Raw genomic sequence first — 15687 nt, 5'->3', positions numbered from 1 at the left:
ACACGAAGCAATGGTACATTTTCGAACTGGACCATGATTTTTTGAGCCATGACGCTGCCGAAGATGCCTCCGGAAGGACGAGTAAGACTTGAATATAATCGCACAATTATCCATCGGACACTTGAAATAACCAGAATTTCGATGGATGCGAATATGTTGCAAAAAATCCACAAGGTTTCCACTTAGATTCCCACACGCGCACTCAATTTTATTCGACATTTTTACTATTTTTCATTACCTCGTTTCAAAAACATGCACAATGCGAAATGGCTGCCGACACTTATGAAATCAAACGTCAATAAGCGCTGAAGCTGTAGCACAAAAAATACAATGAAAGACCTGTAAAATTCAAACGAATATGATGGAAAATTAAAATGGAAGCTTAAAATTAAGTCACTTGTGATTCATTTTTATATCTACACTGAAAAATCAAATGAATCAAACGTAACAATATTTTATTTGTTCATAGGATAGGATTTCAGTTATATTGAATGGAAAAATACATCACATTTTAAATTGTGTTATATTTTTTTCGGTTATGTTATAAATTACGTTACATGTAAATTTAAATTATTTTTACTGTGCACCTTGAAATTTTATCCAAATTAGCTGGAAACTTGACAGGAGGCTTATTTTAGCGTAATGTGATTCTGGGCTGACCGGTTGAATTTTGAATACTTTTTGAAAACATGAAGAGGTCTAATGAACATGTACGTCTAAGTTTGGAAGATGAGATTAGCATTTCCATATCATTGTGAATCGTTTAACTTCACGTCGAAGTAATACATTCATATTCATGGGAGTTATGGAGAATTTTTCTGGGTTTTTTGATAATTGCTTTGGGAGTTCTGAAGAATCCTTTTTGAAGTTCTGAAGGATCTTCCTGGAGATTCTGGAAAATTTTCTGGGAATTAGAAAATCCTTTTGGGAACTCTGGAGAATCCTTGTAGGGGAAGTTGTCTGGAGAAAATCTGGAGAATTCTTGTAGTAGTACTGGGTAGTCCTTGTAGGAATTCTGGAGCTCCTGCTTTGAGCTCTGGGAGTTCTGGGGAATCCTTTTGGGAGTTCTTAGAAATGTTTCTGAGAGTTCTACAAAATACTTCTAGACCAACATGTGAAAAGGGCGTAACAGCCAAAATTTATTCCTTCTGATTCTTCGTCTACATATATAGCTATATATGTGGACAAAGAATCAGAAAGAAAAAAAAATGGTTGTTACGCCCTTTTCAAATGTTGGTCTAGACTTCTGGGAGGTATTCTGTGGAATCCTTGTAGGAGTTCTGGAGTACTCTTTTAGGGGTTCTGGGAAACCCTTTCAGAAATTCTTACGAATTCTTCTGGGGCTTCTGAAGACTCCTTTTGGGATCTCTGGAGAATCATTGTGGGAGTTCTGGAAAAACATGTTGAGAGCCCTGGAGAATCCTTGTGAGAGTTCTGGGGAATCCTTGTGGGAGTTCTGGAGAATCCTTTTGGGGTTTTTGAACTCCCTTTGGGAGTTCTGAAGAATCCTTTTTGGAGTTCTGGAGAATCTTTCTGGGGATTCAGCCAAACCTTTCACGTGGTCGTCCAAGAAAGAAGTTTGAAGATTGTAGCAACCGTTCAAAGAGAAGGCGGTTAGCAGAATTGTTGAAACATGGTCAATCCGCTTTATGCTCCTTACGTTATGCAAGTGAATCTGGATTTTGTCAACCTGACCCGAACGAAATCCTTTCTTTGTTTGTTGAAGTCAAGTTGACAAAGCACCAGTATTTATTGATTCGAAGCTTTGTAAATGAAAAAACGCATTTACCAGGGGTGGCATTGCGCACCTCGACTCGAAACGAGTAAACCATGCAACAAGATGCACAATAAGGCCCCAGTATTCCCATCTTATCAGGTATGGTATGGCTGATTAAAAGCCAAGGCTGAATAAAACTATTTCTAATTTTTAGGTAGTTATTAACGCCAAAAATACTGTTATCCTGCGGATGAAACAATTACTGAGACATCTGCTGAAACCGAGCTGCACAGCTTCCTGGATCATACTGTGTCCAGAATATTTAAGTCAGATCCAGTTATTTCACAGGAAGTACGTAATCATCATCAACCAGAAGTTGTGCTTTTAGGGAAATGGGGCTTTGATGGAAGATCTGGATACAGCAAATATAAGCAGGGGTTCATCAATTCCACAGGAGAAGACGGAAATTTGTTTGTCACATCTTACGTTCCTCTCCGTATGTCACTGAATGATTCCGTTGTTTTATGGAAAAACAAACGTCCGTCATCCACACGGTATTGCAGACCCACCCGGCTCCAGTTTTTAAAAGAAACAACTGAACTATCAATTGCTGAAGAATCGTATTATAAGCAGAAGATAAATCAGCCACAGCTAACAGAAGCCGAAACAGGAACATTCGTTAAACATAATCTTAATCTTACGATGTTGAATGGAAACATTTGTAACGCATTAACAGAAACATCTTCCTCCAAGTACGATAAAATAGCAACTTTAGAAAAGGGACAATCGATTAAATATGTTACATTCTAGGATATAGGGGAAAGGTTGTGAAAAAAATCTATCACATAAAGTGTACCAAATAGAGGCAGAGGGAAGGGTTGAAAATGATCTTTTTCCGTGTGACATAATTAATGGATCTTCCCTTAAGCAGGCTTAAAGCAACGTACACACCAGTCAAGCAGTTCGACGAACATTGACTCCGCCCCCAAGAAAACGCTTCGGTTGCTGCTTTGTTTGAACGTGTGTGAAGTTGTTCGAACAACCATTTGACAGTTGGCGGCTCGGTTGGAAAAAATTAAAACGTTTTGATTTTGGTTTGAGTTGTGGGGGGTGGAGTCAAGGTTCGCCGAACATGTTTGAGCATTTGTAGTGAAGTTGCACAAACCCCCATATATTTTTTGATGGTTGGTGCTGAAGTTGGCGCTTCGGTCGTTCGTGTGTGATATTGTTGGTCAAATAAATTGATTGTTCGTGCCGCTGTTGGTAAAACTTGATGGATGTTTGAATAAACGAGAGGTGGAGTCAATGTTGGTCAAACTGCTTGACCGTGTGTACGTTCCATAAGAGCTTCAGATTATATTATTTTAGGTGCTTCATATGTGGTGCTAACCCTAAACAAATGAACAAAATTGAGCAATACGTTAAGAATCACGTTCATGAGGATCGATATCAGTTTGGAATATCTCCTTTGCACGCAAAAAATCGATTTTTTGATAATTTAAAAAATGTCGCTTATCGCAAAGATGTGAAGACCTGGCAAGTAAAAAGTGAAAAGGATAAAAAACTTTTTGCTGTTCGTAAAAAGCAAGTGCAACTTGACTTCCAAGCAAAAATAGGAATCATAATCGACAAACCGAGGAGTGAAGGAAGCGGAAATTCAAATGATGGCTTTACGGAAAGATCCTTTTTCAGAAATTCTGAGACATTTGGTGAGATAACTGTGCTTAAGAAAAAACTGATTGACAGGTGAGATGGAATTGTCTTTCAATTAATTTTTTTTATACACTTAAAGGTGCGGAGTTTTGTTGCAATACTTAGGTTCAGGCTATGATATTGAAATAGAAAAAAATAGAGAATATGCTTTAACAACTGGAAGAATGTTTATAAAAGAGTACCCCTGGTATTATCTGCCAACTACGGTACATAAAGTTTGTAGCGGGCACGGAGCGATCCGTTCATAAAAGCGCGTGGCTTAAGCGCCACTCCATTAAGGAGACCACGGCCCAAGTTAATTTGCCCGGATGAGACTCTCTCAAGGCGAGTCCATTTAAATCTTCCCGATAAGGATTTATGGATCGGTCCAGCCAGCAACAACGAAACGTGCCAAATTGGGTCCACCCTATCTTTCATCCATACTTTACAGTCACATCACACACTCAAAGAATCGGTGAGAGCCCACCAGAACCGAATACACTCTAAGCTTGAGTGCCGCTCTCATCATCGGCAGACTCTCTCCTCTCACCGACAACCATTAATAAGCTGGAAGAAACATAAACAACCCACAGTCAAACTCAATATTGGAGGACGGGACTCGAAACTACAAACAATTCGCGCTGTGACGTCAAACACAATCAATTAACTAATTGGCTAGGGAGGCGCTCCTACTACTCGACGGGATTTTGGTGGTGGCGGAAACGGGCTCACGCACGCATTTTCACGGGTCCGTGATGGCGGACCCAAGCGATAGTCGGTGGGTTTTTCGACTCGCGAAATATGGTTTGGCTTTAGCAGCACATTTGGGTCATCAGTCTACGACTGGCACAAAAAACGTTTCCTCCACGGCGCCCTCCTCGGACGCCGCACTCCGATAAAAAAAGCGATTGGTGACTCACCGGTTTGTTTGGGCTTACTGACCCAGTCGATGACCTGCCGGTGGGGTCGACGCTCCCGGCTTGTTGACGCCGGCGATGACGCTTCTTAATAAAGCCGACGCAACAGAATGGCTGTTGCTTGCCGGCTGGTGGATCTCGTCCACGTGGAGGTCCCCTGGCCTTCCCTCGGACCGATATGGCGACGGATCGGTCCGCTTCTAGCAGGTGACGATCGCCAGGAATGTTTCGTCCGTCGGGAAGAAATGTCGCGCTGGGGTACGATGTGATTGCTGCGGGTGGGAAAATACACGCCAATCTGGCTGGACGAACAATATGAGCACAAGCACTAAACATCACACTATGAGCACGTCAATTTACCTTTCACTTCAAAATTGTTTCCTACTACCGCACACAATCTTGCAACGCACACTTAATCTTGGCCTACTATGAAACGAACAAATTATTCAATTAATTAATTACACTTAACGTCACTTAAGGGTACATACTTATGCACAACGAGACATTACTAAACCAACGCGGACACTTCCAACTTATTGGATGATCACGGACGAAATGATTGAGCCCGTGAATCCTCAGATCAAGGAAGGTGGGCTCGGATACAACCGGAAAAACGTCATTTCCCGACTCCCTTCGTGTATGATCGTGACCTTATTGATACGATGGATAATCTGACACGAAAGTTGTGCTGCTTTCCCTCTCCCCCCTTATCCAAAAAACAAATGGCCTCGACCTTGGAGAGCCTGGCTGATTGATAAATGCCCGCTTGCCTATGTTAAGGGATATGTTATCATAAACTATTGGCGATTTGTAGATTGGCTTTCTTACAATCTATCCTACGCGAACTATTTACAGTAATTTATGTACAAAATATTAATAAACTTCCTGACTGCTACAAGTTCTAATACACTAACCTGACATCATCGAACACGCATTACTACCAATTGGAGGACTATCAGAAGAGAGTGCAGAAGTTAACAACAAGAATATTAAAGAATTTCGAAGAAGTAATACGAGAAAGTTTTCTCGTATTGCAACTAATCAGGATTTCTCGTAATTAGAGAAGGCATCAACCACTTTTTTGCCATGAATGTTATGGATCATATAAAATACGGCAAACTTCAGTGGACTGATCAAAGAACTGATTGGTATAAGAAAGAATAACGCAAGCAATATTCAACAGAGAACCGGATAGATGCCGGCGATTTCGTGGAAGTCTTTCAGCACATGCCATCATCAGACTTGAGAACCCTAAACGTTCAAGGAAACTGTAGGAACACCGCTCAAGACCGAGAATTTTAGAGCTCTACAATACGCTAGAAAAAGGTCTATCGACGCTGGATTCGCGATAGGTTTATTAACAAATGTGCTGCAAAACATTAGAATTAAAATAGTTGATCTCTTTCATTCAATACTGAAATCGGCTCTGCAAAGTGTTATACGTGAATGAGCCTTGAAAATGTGTGATTTAGTTGGAAAATAGATTTATCAATTCAAAATATACGCGAAGCATAAAAAATACTAGTTGTTTGTAAAATTTAATATTTATAGTTCTATGGGAATGGAACCACTGTGGCAATGGCGGATCGAATATGCCACTTTCAGCTGCTGCGCGTAGTCTTGACCTAGTGTACCGTCTTGTAGCCGCCCAATGTTAAGCCGCGGCGTTCGACTACGACACGTGTTGTACACCGTCGAGAGTTTTGAGCGCAGGCATACTGCAACAAGGTAGTGGTCGGATTCAATATTCGCACTGCGGTAAGTGCGAACGTTCGTGATGTCAGAAAAAAATTACCGTCGATTAAAGCGTGATCGATTTGGTTTTCCGTTTCTTGATTAGGTGATCTCCATGTGGCCTTGTGGATATTTTTGCAGGGAAAGAAGGTGCTGCGGACTATCATTCCGCGGGAGGCTGCGAAGTTTATGCATCGTTGACCGTTATCATTCGATACGGTGTGCAATCTATCCGGTCCGATGATCGGTCTATAAATTTCCTTCCTTCCAATCACACGTTGGCGCATCTTACCTAGCACTATGAAGCCGGTTTCCAGCTCGTTGATGGTGCCACAGCTGGTAGCCGCTCGATGCCCGTTTGTCCACACTTTCTGTCCTGTCCAGAAAATCTCCTGCAGCGCCACGGCGTCGAAGTTGCGGGGATGTAATTTATCGCAGATCATCCTGTCGCAACCTGCGAAACCTAGCGACTTGCAGTTCCATGTTCCAAGCTCCCAATCCCTGTTTACCCTTATTATATTCAACATTGAAATATCCAACAATATTAACATATGTAAACAGACATTTCATCTTCTGATGAAAATCTATATTGTCGACGAATTAGCAAATATGAAACGGGCAACATTTTCAGAAAAGAAGAAATTTATTTCTGAAGCTTGTCATAAGACGAGTTTGTACAATCCCATTGAATTCCATCACTTAATTGTATCTTGACAGATACGTATTTCGACCTCAACAGTAAGGCCGTCTTCAGTGTCTCGTACTTGACTCGACTTAAGTCGAGATCTGTTGAGGTCGAAATACGTATCTGTCAAGATACAATTAAGTGGTGGAATTCAATGGGATTTTACAAACTCGTCTTATGACAAGTGAAGACATTCCACTAAAAAGCTCAAAATAATTTTCTTAACAATATTTCTGAAGGTTTTTTTTCGAGAAATCCAATATATTTAGTTGGCGAGGGGGGACGATAAATGTCAATGGTCCAAACAAATTTATGAGCTAATGTCCATGCTGATAGACGGAAAACTGTTCGACATCTGCCCAGTCCAGATTATTGATCAAAGAAACAAATTGTAAATAGAATAATTATTAATTGAGAAGAGTTAAGGCTATGCACTTCATTGTTTTCTTTATTGTACAGACTTTATTTTTCTGATATGACATACTATTACATGCTAATTTATTATTAGTAACTTTGCATATTGATATATTCAAATTTCCTTTTCTCTTTTTAAAACTTCGTCTCATTTACGAAATGACTCAAATTAGAATTGAAAATCAGCTCAATAATTTCCGATATGTCTTATTTGCCACATTGGAAACGATTCTGATGACAGTAATTTTTAATTGTACGTATTTTCACTTTTAAGCTTAGTTTAGTTTGAGTTAATTCAGAAAATAAGAAGCAGCTAAGAACCAGTTAGATGCAACAAAATAAGCAAGCATATTGAGAAACGCGCTGAAAAATGACTCGTTTATCATTTCTGGTCCCTTTTATGTGTTTTTCTCGAATTATTAAAATAATGCACAGGTTGAAGAATTGGTCACGCGACGCCTCTGAGTTAAGGGTAAATTTTGTAATTGGAACGCCGATTGAAAATTAACACATATATTTTAAAAAATCAAAATGATCAATAGAAGAACAAATCCGGCCTCAAAAGGACTATAGTCCTATATGGAACGTTATCGAGACAAAACTCGGCAGCAGAGGAAGACATTTCAGCCACATAAAATTCCCCTTTAAAGTTCACTTTCCATCGACGATTCGAACAAACCAGATAAACATGGAAGAAGTTGCAGCTGAAATTGCTAGCTTGGCTTAAATGATGCAAGCCTTAGCAGAAAAACAAAACCAACAGCAAGATTTGCTCAACACCTTGCCGCAAGCAAACCCGAGTGGCAGTAATAGTGCCGCACAATCACAACAAAACATGGCGATGGGTAACAACGAAAATTTATTTAAAATTCCAGATCCGATCAAAGCTATTCCTCGCTTCGACGGCAACCGACAGCAGCTTTCAGCGTGGTTATCCACTGCAGAAAACACGCTTGACGTTTTTAAAACATTAGTTACGGACTGCCAGTTCAACATTTATACGACAGCCGTGATTAATAAAACTGAAGGAAATGCCAAAGGCATAATCAGTCTGGGCGGCATTCCTCAGAGTTTTGAGGAAATTAAAATAATTCTGACGAACGCATTAGGTGATCGTCAGGAACTCACTTACTATAAAAGCCAGTTATGGCAAAATAAAATGAAAGAAAATATGACCGTGCACAAATACTGCATTCGGTGCAAGGAGATTGTGCAAAATATCAAAACCCTAGCTAAACAGAAACCAAAATATAAAGACAATTAGGACGCGGTTAATGTTTTTATTGGGGAAGATGCATTGGCTGCCTTTTTCGCTGGCCTAAAAGAGCAATACTTTGGATACGCCCAAGCAGCTGGGCCTGAGTAAGAAGGAAACAGTTCCTCATATGGAATATTTTGAACAACAAAAATACTATCAGAACAGAGAATCCAAGGAAAATAACACGAAACAAAACAATAACTATAGAAAACCGCAATACCAACAAGACTATAAGAACAAATAAGAAAAACTAGACAATAACGACGTACATCCAATAAGGCTTGCTGACGTTTAGTCACCTTTCTCTTGCACGCTCACAGAGCAAATAGGATTTGTTTTCATCGGGAAACGCTTCCGAGCCTCTTGTAAGGAGGCTTCCGAGCCTCTTGGAAGGAGGCTCCCGAGCCTCTTGAAAGGAGGCTTCCGAGCCTTTTGTAAGGAGGCTTCCGAGCCTCTTGTAAGGAGGCTTCCGAGCCTCTTGTAAGGAGGCTTCCAAGCCTCTTGTAAGGAGGCTTCCAAGCCTCTTGTAAGGAGGTTTCCGAGCCTCTTGTAAGGATGCTTCCTGAGCCTCTTGTAAGGAGGCCTGAGCCTCTTGTAAGGAGGCTTCCTGAGCCTTGTAAGGAGGCTTCCGAGCCTCTTGAAAGGAGGCTTCCGAGCCTCTTGTAAGGAGGCTTCCAAGCCTCTTGTAAGGAGGCTTCCGAGCCTCTTGTAAGGAGGCTTCCAAGCCTCTTGTAAGGAGGCTTCCAAGCCTCTTGTAGGGAGGCTTCCTAGCCTCTTGTAGGGAGGCTTCCTAGCCTCTTGTAGGGAGGCTTCCTAGCCTCTTGTAGGGAGGCTTCCTAGCCTCCTGTACGTAGGCTTCCGAGCCTCTTGTAAGGAGGCTTCCAAGCCTCTTGTAAGGAGGCTTCCAAGCCTCTTGTAGGGAGGCTTCCTAGCCTTTTGTAGGGAGGCTTCCTAGCCTCTTGTAGGGAGGCTTCCTAGCCTCTTGTAAGGAGGCTTCCGAGCCTCTTGAAAGGAGGCTTCCGAGCCTCTTGAAAGGAGGCTTCCGAGCCTCTTGAAAGGAGGCTTCCGAGCCTCTTGAAAGGAGGCTTGAGCCTCTTGTAAGGAGGCTTCCTGAGCCTCTTGTAAGGAGGCTTCCGAGCCTCTTGTAAGGAGGCTTCCGAGCCTCTTGTAAGGAGGCTCTGAGCCTCTTGTAAGGAGGCTTCCTGAGCCTCTTGTAAGGAGGCTTCTGAGCCTCTTGTAAGGAGGCTTCCTGAGCCTCTTGTAAGGAGGCTCTGAGCCTCTTGTAAGGAGGCCTGAGGCCTCTTGTAAGGAGGCTTCTGAGCCTCTTGTAAGGAGGCTTCCGAGCCTCTTGTAAGGAGGCTTCCTGAGCCTCTTGTAAGGAGGCTTCCAGGAGCCTCTTGTAAGGAGGCTTCCAGGCCTCAGGATGCTTCCGAGCCTCTTGTAAGGATGCTTCCTGAGCCTCTTGTAAGGAGGCTTCTGAGCTCTTGTAAGGAGGCTTCCTGAGCCTCTTGTAAGGAGGCTTCCGGAGCCTCTTGTAAGGAGGCTTCCGAGCCTCTTGTAAGGAGGCCTGAGCCTCTTGTAAGGAGGCCTGAGCCTCTTGTAAGGAGGCTTCTGGAGCCTCTTGTAAGGAGGCATCCGCGCCTCTTGTAAGGAGGCTTCCTGAGCCTCTTGTAAGGAGGCTTCTGAGCCTCTTGTAAGGAGGCTTCCGAGCCTCTTGTAAGGAGGCTTCCGAGCCTCTTGTAAGGAGGCTTCCGAGCCTCTTGTAAGGAGGCTTCCGAGCCTCTTGTAAGGAGGCTTCCAAGCCTCTTGTAAGGAGGCTTCCGAGCCTCTTGTAAGGATGCTTCCGAGCCTCTTGTAAGGATGCTTCCAAGCCTCTTGTAAGGAGGCTTCCGAGCCTCTTGTAAGGAGGCTTCCGAGCCTCTTGTAAGGAGGCCTCCGAGCCTCTTGTAAGAAGACTACCGAGCCTTTTGTAAGGAGGCTTCCGAGCCTCTTGTAAGGAGGCTTCCAAGCCTCTTGTAAGGAGGCTTCCAAGCCTCTTGTAAGGAGGCTTCCAAGCCTCTTGTAAGGAGGCTTCCGAGCCTCTTGTAAGGATGCTTCCGAGCCTCTTGTAAGGAGGCTTCCGAGCCTCTTGTAAGGAGGCTTCCGAGCCTCTTGTAAGGAGGGGGCTCTTTGCCGATTATGTCGAGTCGTATTATCTCTTATATTGCTCGTAATTATTGGTTTTCCAGGCGGCTTATTGAGCTTGCGCATACCTTCTGTCTCGTCGGAGGGCCGCGGTCGGCCATCGTGTAAGGATTGTTTTGTGTCCCATCTGTCATCAGGACTTGAACTTGTGCGCTTTGAGCGGCTAACGGTCGCTTTGGTGGGGCCTACTTGCGGATACATGCAGCTTTTTATAGGAATTCAACAGGGCCCACTGTCAAGCCCCACCACCCCAGATATATTACGTGTTTTTTCGAAATCGCCAGGAAATACTTGAAAATCACGAAAAAACTATTTTCGTTTATACATGAATTTCCAAATATACGTGATTTTTATGTGGATTTTGAAATTTACGGCGGATACGGACCCCCCACATAAACAGCGACTTGAGTAATTTATATATTATTAATATTAAACAAAGTAATTTGTTTTAGGCCCATTTCATCAATATTTTTATGATTTTATAAAATCAACCAAATAACAAAACATAACAACGTAACTGAAGATTTATTCGTATTACACCACACTTCAAATTCATTTAAAAAAATCTAATAAACAATAGCATATTGTCTTGAAACTTTAAAAGAATGCATACTAATGGCAATCTTTCGTTCGAGATGCAATAATAAAACATCCATTCTCTTCTCTAGAACAACATTCGCAAGCAATAAAAGTGACGAGCGTTTTTCAGTTTTTCGACTTGAATCGGTTTCCAGTGTATGTATTATCGAGTTTTGTACTATAATGACAAAACATCTCGCTATTCGTTTTTGAGATCGATTCGAAAGTCGTAATGTGAAACATGCTCGATTCGATAGAATTTCGTTCGAATCGAGATGCGCAATGCCAGCCCAAGATTTTACTACTGTTCACGCCAGTGATGAAACAAAACCCTGTTTCGACTATGGAATTAAGACTGCATTTCAAGAAAAACCCTCAAAATATCGGTATTGTAGTCGATCCATCATCATGTTCTCGGAAAATTTTCCAGACATTTATTCGTAAATACCTTATGTCAATATCTCCAGAAATTGATTCGGTAAGTCATCCAGAAATTCTTTCAGACATTCCTTCAGGAATTCCATTGAAAATTTCTCAAGTTATTCTTTCTAAAAATCTTCCAGAAATTTCTTTCTCCGAAGAGACGTCCTCCACAAATTAATTCAAAAACTCCTTCAGAAATGTCTTTTGAATTTCCTCCAGGAATTTCTTTTGAATTTCCTTCAGGATATTCTCCAGGACTTTTTCCATGAGTCCTTGGAACATTTTTTTTTAAATCTTGGGAAATTCCTTAAGAATGTTTCCGGAATATTAATTTTCATTTTTCTAGAATCTCCTATAGGAATTCCTTAGGAAACTATATCAGGAATTCTTTAAGGTATTCCATGGGATATTCTTTAATTGATTGAATTTAAATTTCTTCAGCTATTTCTTCGGAATTTGTTTCATGGATACCTTCCAGAATCAATGATGAAATTTCAGGAATTTTACGAATGAATTCCTGAAGGAATATGTCCAAGACTTTTCATGATATTCCTTCATGAATTCCTTCGGAAATTTCATCGAAGATAAATCCAAAGATTTCTATGAAAATTTCTTAAGATATTTCTTTGACAGAATTTTTGGGATGTCCATCCTCTAGATATTTAATAAAAAAAGAATTTAATTGAAATTTTCTTCAGAAATTCCATCCGAATATTCAAGCAATACCCATCCATTTCGTCGAATATTCCTTTGGGTATTGCTCTACGTTTTCTTCTAGGAATTTCTACAAAAAATATTTTATAAATTCATTCGGAAATTCTTTCAGGATACCTTACGGAAAATGTTTTATGAATTACTTACAAAATTAATTCAGAAAATCCTCTTTTTAGGAATTCATTCTGCGATTAAGGTAATGCCGCGTCAGTATAGCCGTACTTAAGGTCTGAGGGAAGGGTTTGCCGTTAAAAAAGCACGTGGTAGCACTCTCTGAGAGAGAAAATTGCCCAATTCAGCGCGCCAGAATGATGCTGTCAGTGTCGCCAAAATTATTTCATCATTATGCAGTTTACAATTGCTTGAGAATTTGCCGTAAACGGAGAACAAAAGGAATTGGCAACAATGGGGAAGAAATTTATCACTCATGCAGTGGTTCGGCGAGAAAACAGCAGCAGCGCCGACCAATCACGAAATGAGGAAATCAAAATAAACAAACACCAGCTGGTTTTGTAAAATGAAAACATGAGCCGTTTCTAGAACAACATTGGAAAATATCGTGAGAGGATTTCTGTACAAGGTTTTCACACAGGCTTTGAAAAGGATTTAGATGATAACAGTGCTGCTGGTACAAATAAGACAAATAAAACAAATAAGCCAAATAAGACAAATAAGCCAAATAAGACAAATAAGACAAATAAGACAAATCAGACAAATAAGATAGATAAGACTAAGAAGGAAAATAAAGTAAGTTTCTCCAGGAATTCCTTCGAAAGTTCCTCCAGGAATTCCTTCGGAAGTTCCTCCAGGAATTCCTTTGGAAGTTCCTCCAGGAATTCCTTCGGAAGTTCTTCCAAGAATTCCTTCGGAAGTTCTTCCAAGAATTCCTTCGGAAGTTCTTCCAAGAATTCCTTCGGAAGTTCCTCCAGGAATTCCTTCGGAAGTTCCTCCAGAAATTCCTTCGGAAGTTCCTCCAGAAATTCCTTCGGAAGTTCCTCCAGGAATTCCTTCGGAAGTACCTCCAGTAATTTGTTCGGAAGTTCCTCCAGGAATTCCTTCGGAAGTTCCTCCAGGAATTCCTTCGGAAGTTCCTCCAGGAATTCCTTCGGAAGTTCCTCCAGGAATTCCTTCGGAAGTTCCTCCAGGAATTCCTTCGGAAGTTCCTCCAAAAAATATTTTATAAATTCATTCGGAAATTCTTTCAGGATACCTTACGGAAAATGTTTTATGAATTACTTACAAAATTAATTCAGAAAATCCTCTTTTTAGGAATTCATTCTGCGATTAAGGTAATGCCGCGTCAGTATAGCCGTACTTAAGGTCTGAGGGAAGGGTTTGCCGTTAAAAAAGCACGTGGTAGCACTCTCTGAGAGAGAAAATTGCCCAATTCAGCGCGCCAGAATGATGCTGTCAGTGTCGCCAAAATTATTTCATCATTATGCAGTTTACAATTGCTTGAGAATTTGCCGTAAACGGAGAACAAAAGGAATTGGCAACAATGGGGAAGAAATTTATCACTCATGCAGTGGTTCGGCGAGAAAACAGCAGCAGCGCCGACCAATCACGAAATGAGGAAATCAAAATAAACAAACACCAGCTGGTTTTGTAAAATGAAAACATGAGCCGTTTCTAGAACAACATTGGAAAATATCGTGAGAGGATTTCTGTACAAGGTTTTCACACAGGCTTTGAAAAGGATTTAGATGATAACAGTGCTGCTGGTACAAATAAGACAAATAAAACAAATAAGCCAAATAAGACAAATAAGCCAAATAAGACAAATAAGACAAATAAGACAAATCAGACAAATAAGATAGATAAGACTAAGAAGGAAAATAAAGTAAGTTTCTCCAGGAATTCCTTCGAAAGTTCCTCCAGGAATTCCTTCGAAAGTTCCTCCAGGAATTCCTTAGGAAGTTCCTTCAGGAATTCCTTCGGAAGTTCTTCCAAGAATTCCTTCGGAAGTTCTTCCAAGAATTCCTTCGGAAGTTCCTCCAGAAATTCCTTCGGAAGTTCCTCCAGAAATTCCTTCGGAAGTTCCTCCAGAAATTCCTTCGGAAGTTCCTCCAGAAATTCCTCCGGAAGTTCCTCCAGGAATTCCTTCGGAAGTACCTCCAGTAATTTGTTCGGAAGTTCCTCCAGGAATTCCTTCGGAAGTTCCTCCAGGAATTCCTTCGGAAGTTCCTCCAGGAATTCCTTCGGAAGTTCCTCCAGGAATTCCTTCGGAAGTTCCTCCAGGAATTCCTTCGGAAGTTCCTCCAGGAATTCCTTCGGAAGTTCCTCCAGGAATTCCTTCGGAAGTTCCTCCAGGAATTCCTTCGGAAGTTCCTCCAGGAATTCCTTCGGAAGTTCCTCCAGGAATTCCTTCGGAAGTTCCTCCAGGAATTCCTTCGGAAGTTCCTCCAGGAATTCCTTCGGAAGTTCCTCCAGGAATTCCTTCGGAAGTTCCTCCAGGAATTCCTTCGGAAGTTCCTCCAGGAATTCCTTCGGAAGTTCCTCCAGGAATTCCTTCGGAAGTTCCTCCAGGAATTCCTTCGGAAGTTCCTCCAGGAATTCCTTCGGAAGTTCCTCCAGGAATTCCTTCGGAAGTTCCTCCAGGAATTCCTTCGGAAGTTCCTCCAGGAATTCCTTCGGAAGTTCCTCCAGGAATTCCTTCGGAAGTTCCTCCAGGAATTCCTTCGGAAGTTCCTCCAGGAATTCCTTCGGAAGTTCCTCCAGGAATTCCTTCGGAAGTTCCTCCAGGAATTCCTTCAGAAGTTCCTCCAGGAATTCCTTCGGAAGTTCCTCCAGGAATTCCTTCGGAAGTTCCTCCAAGAATTCCTCTGGAAGTTTCTCCAGGAATTCCTTCGGAAGTTCCTCCAGGAATTCCTTCGGAAGTTCCTTCAGGAATTACTCGGGAAGTTCCTCCTTCGGAAGTTCCTCCAAGAATTCCTTCGGAAGTTCCTCCGGGAATTCCTTCGGAAGTTTTCAACGAAACTGTTGAAGGAATTCCCGGAAGAATTTCCGGAGGGATTCCCAGGGACACTTCCGGAGGAATTCCCAGGGGAACTTCCAGAGGAATTCGCGGGAAACTTCCGGGACTTTTCCGGAGGAATTCCCGGGGGAACTTTCGGAGGAATTCCCGGAGGAACTTTCGGAGGAATTCCCGGGGGAACTTCCGAAGTAATTCCTGGAGGAACTTCTGAAGAAATTCCTGGAGGAATTCCTGGAGGAACTTCCGAAGGAATTCCTGAAGGAACTTCCGAAGAAATTCCTGGAGAAACTTCCGAAGGAATTCCTGGAGGAACTTCCGAAGAAATTCCTGGAGGAACTTCCGAAGGAATTCCTGGAGGAACTTCCGAACAAATTCCTGTAGGAACTTCCGATGGAA

This window comes from Armigeres subalbatus, chromosome 3, assembly GCF_024139115.2.
Source record: "Armigeres subalbatus isolate Guangzhou_Male chromosome 3, GZ_Asu_2, whole genome shotgun sequence".
Lineage (NCBI taxonomy): Eukaryota > Metazoa > Arthropoda > Insecta > Diptera > Culicidae > Armigeres > Armigeres subalbatus.
This window is presented reverse-complemented; position numbering follows the sequence as displayed.